General features: G+C 38.5%; 2 long non-coding RNA genes across 2 annotated transcripts in view; one reads left to right on the top strand and one right to left on the bottom strand.

Annotated features, from left to right (window-relative positions):
- Positions 1-2,128: 2,128 nt before the first annotated feature.
- The window catches only part of LOC135102019 (uncharacterized), a 19,596-nt gene continuing 13,968 nt past the window's right edge, over positions 2,129-7,756 (bottom strand). Inside the window, exon 2 of the long non-coding RNA XR_010269504.1 lies at positions 2,129-7,756. This exon is cut by the window's right edge and continues 805 nt beyond it. This is a non-coding gene — a long non-coding RNA (uncharacterized LOC135102019).
- LOC135102020 (uncharacterized) overlaps positions 2,976-7,756 on the top strand; it is a 38,705-nt gene continuing 33,924 nt past the window's right edge. The window contains exon 1 of the long non-coding RNA XR_010269505.1: positions 2,976-3,112. This is a non-coding gene — a long non-coding RNA (uncharacterized LOC135102020). The remainder of the gene's footprint in view (positions 3,113-7,756) is intronic.

Here is a 7,756-nt window from a genome sequence, read left to right as displayed (position 1 = left end):
CACTACTACTACTACTACTACTGCTGCTGCAAATGATAATAATGTGTTTCCGAGTTTGTGTGTGTGTGTGTGTGTGTGTGTGTGTGTGTGTGTGTGTGTTCTTGCGTAATTACTCATATCTAATTCATATTTCAAAGTACTGGGTCAAGTATGTATTCTGTCTTTTATTTATTTTTATCGTATCTTTTATGTTTGGTTTCATGTTGCACTGTTTTTGAAGTACTTGTTTGATATCATGGTGTCTAACTTGTCTCTCAAACCTAACCTAGGACAGTCTAATATAAAGGGCCTTGCTCTAATCGCCAAGAAGATTTGCGTAGAATGCATCACTTTCTACCACTGTTTACTATATTTCATTGAACATTCGTCGTGGAAAAGGAAGGTTTGGGTTTGATTTGATCTGGCATCGCACATTATACAGCGCTACATTCCAGATAAAGCTTTTTCCTTATGATTTGCACAGGTATTAAGGGAGCGTATTCTCAGATGTTTCGTTGACTTTGTTTAGGCTTGGTTAGGGTTTTGTTTTTGTTCTGTTTGAGTTTTGTTAAGATTTTGCTCTTTTATTCATGGTTTATTGTAATTTGATTCGAGCTGTCTTTAAAGTGTGTTCAGGTTTTGTTGAAAAGAGTGTCGTTCATGTTTCATTCAATATTTGTTCAGTTTTTGTTGTGGTTATGTTAAAAATTTCAAATTTTGTTCAAGATTTGTTCAAGACTTTTTTTTTTTCAAGTTTAGTAACAGCTTTGATCAAGTTTTGCTTAAGTTTTAGTCCAGAATCGTACAAGCTCTGTTCAACTTTGGTGAAATCTTGTGTCTTTCGGATTTTGACCAAGATCTCTTCACGCCTTGCTCAAGATTTACTTTAGTCTTGTTTAGGATTTGTTCAAGAGTGTTGTCAGTCTTGTACTAACTTTTCTCAAAGTTTTCGTCAGTTTCTCTTCCTTAAAATCCTAAGAGGTAAAGAAGCAAGAAAGAAAAGTTAACAAAATTATTAGTCACCTCGTAATCTTGGAGTTATCAGCGTTTTTACCTTCACATCCTTCAAAAACCAGATACACGGAATATATCTTCACTTTACCTTTAGTGCTGTACCTTACCTGCTGCCAGTTCTTGCCCCCAGAGCCATCGTGCGTAGGGTACAAATGGATATATCAGAAGGGTACCATTCTCCAAAAATGAACGCAAAGTCTTCTAGACAGTTCGAGGATTTAGGGTGGCGCTCTTAATTAACATCCCCAGGTGGTCACAGATTGTCAGGCCACACATCACTCCACCAGTCCAGAGTGTTGGCAGCCACTGAACGTACCCACCAGACCATTGCGAAGGTCTGTTGGCATCAATTGTCACTTCCCCGATGAATTCCTAACCACACACACACACACACACACACACACACACACACACACACACACACACACACACACACATTAAGGAACGCAAGATAATTGATTTCTTGTTTATTTATTTATTTGTTTATATTTTACAAAGAGTGATGATTAATAGTCCTCAGTTTGCTATAGAGGATCAGTGACTGAATTTTCATCATTATATATATATATATATATATATATATATATATATATATATATATATATATATATATATATATATATATATATATATATATATATTTATTTATTTATTTATTTATTTATTTACTTATTTATTTATTTATTATATATTTGTTTATCTTTTTTTTTTTTTTTTTTTTTTACAAAAGTGATGATAGACAGTGGTCTTCAGTTTGCTATAGACACGTGTGAGGATCAATGGCATTATAATGAACTTCCATCAACCACTAAGGAAAGCAAGATGATTGGTTTCTTATTCATATATCTATTTATCTTTATTTTAAAAAGGGTGATGACAATCAATGGTCTTCACTTTATTACAAAACTCGTGTGAGGACCATTGCATGCCTCTCCTCCTCCTGCGGCCTCGTTGTACAAGACTTTCTTCTTTCTCTCATCCCTATTCTGTCCACCTCTTTAAAGCAAGAGTTAACCAGTATTCTCAGTCATTCATCTCTTTCTCTGTTGAACTCTGGAACTCTCTCCCTGCTTCTGTATTTCCTCCTTCCTATGACTTAAACTTTTTCAAGAGAGGTTTCAAGACACTTATCCTCCGTTATTTGATTTTTTTTATTTGGAATTCTCTATGGGACCTGACATTAAGTAGGTCTTTTTTTTTTTTCTTTTTTATACAATTTGCCCTTGGCCAGTGGCGTTCTTGCATTAAAAAAAAAAAAAAGATAAATAACATATGCTCTTTCATCATACGTAAAGATTTATAATCATGCATCAGACAGTTTAACGTATTTCACTAGCAACAGATCATGGCATCTCACTTAAATACCCTCTTGTAAAGGCACTGTTTTCAGCCACTACACTCCGCTGATTCACTGACGGATTACCTTAATACTATTACGTACTATTAAATCCAGAAGAGTAGTAACAATCACATTCACTTAAGATGTAACCAATGGTGTGGCTTCTTAATTTATCTGAAGCGAACATTTATTTACAGTACAATCAGTATGCAGGTAATAAAGATTAAACAAAGGACATATCATCAGTTTGTCCTATTAGAATCTCCTCTTTAGCTCCCCGAGGGGTTAACTAGGCAGCGCTCCATACAAGGAATCGCTAGGTTGTCAGTGAGACGTGCAGGAATTCGGACCCAACAGTAAACAAAGCGGTGGTCCGAACCCTCCCGCGGAGCTTCACAACAAAAATTCCTCATGTCTTATTAAAATCATGTTGTCCTTCACACCGCTCATTTAGAAACGGTTACACTGAAGAGATATATGCTAGAAAATACAATATAGTACCATAATAGTCTAACTAGAGATTTAAGAGACACATTATTAGAAGCTGACGAGAACTTGAACCGAGACAGTTTGAGGCGCCCTCTGCCTCCCCTGTCCTTGACGGCTAACAGCTGAGGTAGGCAGTGGTGGCGTCGCTGCAGGGGATGAGGCGTGTGCTGTCATTACTGTCCTATTCGTTTGCGACCTCCATTGCCAGTGGGTCTTAGTGCATCGTGACAGTCCCACATGGTGTGACAGTCGTCTATAGCGGCAGGGACAGCGGGAGGCAGACGATGGAAGGTAAATACATGTCACGCTTGTTATGAGAAATGGCGTGTTATCTTTGACTGATTTCTCGAGCTCAACGATGTCTTGTCTCAATTACGTACTTTAACAGGCTAAATTACAAGTTATTTGGGTGTTTTCGTTATTTTAGTCATAGTTTGCATAAAAATTTTACATCACCATTAAGCAAAACATTAATAAAAACCCGACTACCCATCTCTCCTTCCTGCCCCTACATTCTTGGAACTAATACAGCCATAATTAGACTCCTCCCACAAAATATTTTTTTTTACAATTACGTCAAGGCCACAGTGTGTCCTACATGATAAGTAAGTTTCGTTATTGTATGTGACACGGAGTTGGTAAAAAGAATAACAGGAAATACCTCTTACGAAAACCCAAAGCATTTCAAACTCCGGGGCTTTTGTTTTACTAATGTACTCGTGGCATTATGGTCAGTCCTGGTGTGATCATCTAAAATACCGCCTTAGTCTGTCAGTGAGGCCAAACTTGACGCTAGAATGTCCGTCCTCACAATCTGAAACCCATGACGTGATAAATTAGGCAACTGTTAACTATAGCTGGGTGGAGGGAGGGTGGGGAGTGGTGACGCGACTGCTGGAGTGACGCTGTGATGCTGGGAGGGTGATCTGTGATGAGAGGGATAGCTTGCGGAGAGCGGTACTGGGTGATTGTGAATAGTGATGAGTGGTGATGAGGGGTGATGCGTGACGGGTGCTGACGGTGTGGTGATGGGGTGAAGGGTGGTGATAGTGATGAGCGTTGGTATGGCCTTCTTTGAGAATATTAGGGATAAACACAGACAAACAAACAAACAAACAAGGGATGTATGTTGTCATATGTACATGTTTATTATTGTTGCTACTTTTATTTTTTGCTGTTATTATTATTATTATTATTATTATTATTATTATTATTATTATTATTATTATTATCATTATTGTTATCATTTTTTGCTGTTACTATTATTATTATTATTATTGTTATTATTATTATAGATAAAAAATGGATGTTACGTCAGGATTTAAGAACAAAAAACAAAAGAAAGCAGGAAAAGCCAGCAGACTTACACGTGACAATCTCTGCATAAAATATTCATACTTATACTCAACTATCACCCCTTGTCCATAAATCTATCTTATCTTTTAAAGCTCTCTACTCACTCAACACTAATAACGTCTTTTTAATAGTCGTAAGTTAGTGAGTCGCGCGATAAGAAAAAAAAAAGTGTGTAGATCAGCAGTAGAGTGCATTAGAAAAACACATCATGAGTGGGTGTCGTCTGACAAGCCCACTGGGAACAGAAGGTGGCGGTGTGGGTGGAGGCAGTGTAGCCAGCGTGACGGTCACCTGACAGCTCTCCAAAGTAACGCAGTATTTCCTGTCCTTTGTTCGGAGTAGCGTCTTTTCCTGGGTCTGTCACGTTAATTAAAGGCTTTGTTCTATCATCAGGGATATCTTCAAAGGCCACAAAGATTATTCGAGATTCCATAAGTGTTTCTTTTTCCATTGGTGATGTAGGATCCTTGTTAAACTTGCTGAAGTCATGAAAAAACCAATAACTGCCACGAGAGGTTTAGGCCCATGTTCAGAAACGTTTTGCTCTAACCACGACAATTTTCAAAGGCCACAGAGATGATCAGCCGGATTTTGAAGACTGTTTCTCCTTTAAATGATGTAGTAGAAATCTCATTACTCTATCGCTAAAACCGTAAAAAACAGTCTTAAAAACCCGTGTGGCTTCAACTAGAACCTTTTTGATATAGGTCACGTGCGGGGCAGAAATATTTCAAAATACGGGTCTTAAAACCACCTGAGATAAGACTGTGAAACATCTAAGAATGGGGTTCCTGGTCCTGATGATCACACTGCGGGGTTGTTGACTGGGCATAGGTCAGATCGTGTTAAAAAAAAAAAAGTGCATGTTAATTGTCCCAGAATTGAAACCTTTTGTTCAGTATTGTGTGGATGATGAGTACAAGGAGTATTGAATCTGTCCACCACTCAGTAAATTTACCAGTATGTTAAGTTTTCCTACGTCAATTGTATTATTATTATTATTATTATTATTATTATTATTATTATTATTATTATTATTATTATTATTATTGTGCTTATTATTATTATGTAGTGTTTTCTCTTGTCTTTGAATGTGTGGTGCTTTGGGGTGGCCGGTTTAGTATATAGATAGATCATTATTTATTTATTATTGTTTTTTTTTCTATGGTGTTTAAAGGGTTTCCGTCGTCAAGATGCAGCGGTGAGAAGCCTTCGAGAACTGATGGCTAGTTTGATCTGTGTGCTGCTGAGATTTTTTTTTTTTTTATTGGATCTTAGTCACTCTCACCTGGGGATTTTTATGACACCTTTGCCGTTACCTGAGAGTTATAGGAAGCCTTTGATGGTCTGACGAAAATCTGTTTGGCTTTCACTCCGTCCTTTCTCTCTCTCTCTCTCTCTCTCTCTCTGTTTCTGTGGTGGGGGATGGTCAGTGTTTCTCATGGGTCTGTCTTTTTAGCCGCGACCTTCGTGTTAGTTGTGAATTATCTCTATTGAACATGTGTCCTTTTCAACTTTCACAGCTTTCGACACACTGGATGACGCTCGGCAGGGACTAAATGGCAAAGACGCTGTTGAACTCGTAACGTTTGCCTTCAGTGTTTTGTGAGCGGAACATGAAAGCTTGGTAGTCTACGGTGCAGCTAAATTTTGATTCTTTTTGCTTGCAGTGACAATTTTCCTCACATTTATCACATCTAAGCATTACACTAAGCTCCTCTGCACTGAACGTTCTTGAGGGGTGGGGGGATTTCACTTGATATTTCTTTTTAATTCTTTTTAGACCTTGTGTAATTTTGCACGAGGATGAGTGGATTGTAACCTCTCCATCACTCCTCCCTCCCTCCCAGTCGCTAGATGTATAGAAAGTCAATGTTCATCCTTGTGTTTTGTAGTGCGCCTTGAGTCGGGTTTCACTCACACGGTACTTCTTGGCAAGGTAAATTTGATTTTTTTTTCTTTTTGTCAACTGTCCTTTAACTTAGTCTCTTACACCTCCCCCAGTCTGCCAGTGTTGCCTCTGTTACTACCTTTAGACTCGTCAATCTCTCCCAGCGAGCCGCAGTGTTGCATCTGTCTATCTTAGTTTGTCGTAGTGTTGCGTATGTTACTGTCTTCGGTCTGCTTTCTTGAACATGTTCTCTCTGTGCATCTGTCTCCCTCCGAAACATGTTTCTGTCCATGACTTCCTGTACTTATATCCCAGCTCTGCCAGTTTTCATAATATAAAGTTTAAAGAGTACATATGTTCACTCCTGTGTCCACTTCATTTATTTATTTTTTCTGTTCCCTTCCCCACCACTTTTTTATGAAGAATGTCAGTATAAATCGGAAATGAAACAGTATATTCTGCTGTGTGCTTTTTAGACCGTTATTATTTATTAATCTATTTTTTATTTAAATAGTTCTGCAGTCCTAGAATGGTGTCCCTTTTATGAATAAGACAAAGGTTAAATCGTGAGGTGTCATCATGCTTTCTGCACGAGTCCAAGTAACAAAACAGTTTCCAAAACTTATCACTGAGAGGGACGCGGAAGTGAACAAGGTGTAGTCTGCTCCTACATGTGAGATTATATAGATGTTGTGCAGCAGGAAGGCACGGGAGGGCGGGATAGGTGTGCCCTTGGCGAGTTCGAAAGAATAATATACATGAAAATATTGGTGGGAGACAGCAAGGAGTGCAGCAGTGCGGGCGTGCTTGAGAAATTGATGACAGTTGATAAAGAGGAGTTGATGAGACGAGTAGTCTTCGACTCCACCCTTCTTAGAAAGTGTGTGAGTGGATCTCCTCGGCCCGTCAGCGCAATGAATGGTGCGCTCCATACATGGGTGCACGCGGTACTTGTACAGCGTCAGCATCTGCTGATGTAGCAAGAAATGAGATGTATAACTTCCAGTTGATATTATTATGGAAGCAGTGCAAGAAGATATGGAAGAAAGGAACAAATGAAGGTTAGAAAACAGGAGATAGTTGTTTTTATGGTTGCAAGTAGTTGTTAATGAATGAATTTAGCTCTAGGCATTTTAGTCTGCCAGATTCTTCTCATTCTTTTTAGAGATTACTGAAAAATCAGAGGTAAGGCATTGTACAGCGTCTTTTTGAGTGATACAGTTCCTGTTGAGAGGATCGTCTGTTTGGTGGAGTTTGCAAATTATAAGGTGCTAGTTACTCGCTTTGCAACATATAGGACACCAAGGTTAAGTAAGATTACTTATTAGTGAAAGGATGATCGGTGGCAGCAGACTAGAAGCGTGTGGAATTCTAGTGACTGATTCTCTGTTAATACACCCTGCAGAAAGGAATAAAAATCATGAAGTTACTAAGAGAGAGATGAAAATTGTAAAGTTAGTTTGAAAATCGAAGATTTCTAGTAAAATCTATAAGAGGTTTTAAATGTGTAAGGCAGTACATTAAAAAAAGAAAAAATCGCTGAAACCCCTTAAGAGAGAATGATCGAGGTCTTGGTGCAACACCATCTGCGAAATCTCCGCTGTCGATCAGATAGATAATTGTGAGCTGATGGATGCTTGGCACACTTCCAAATGAGGTTGGAGCCCAAGGTTTCGGAATGGCAGGAA

Source organism: Scylla paramamosain, chromosome 7 (genome assembly GCF_035594125.1).
Source record: "Scylla paramamosain isolate STU-SP2022 chromosome 7, ASM3559412v1, whole genome shotgun sequence".
In the NCBI taxonomy this organism is placed as follows: Eukaryota; Metazoa; Arthropoda; class Malacostraca; order Decapoda; family Portunidae; genus Scylla; species Scylla paramamosain.
This window is presented reverse-complemented; position numbering and strand designations above follow the sequence as displayed.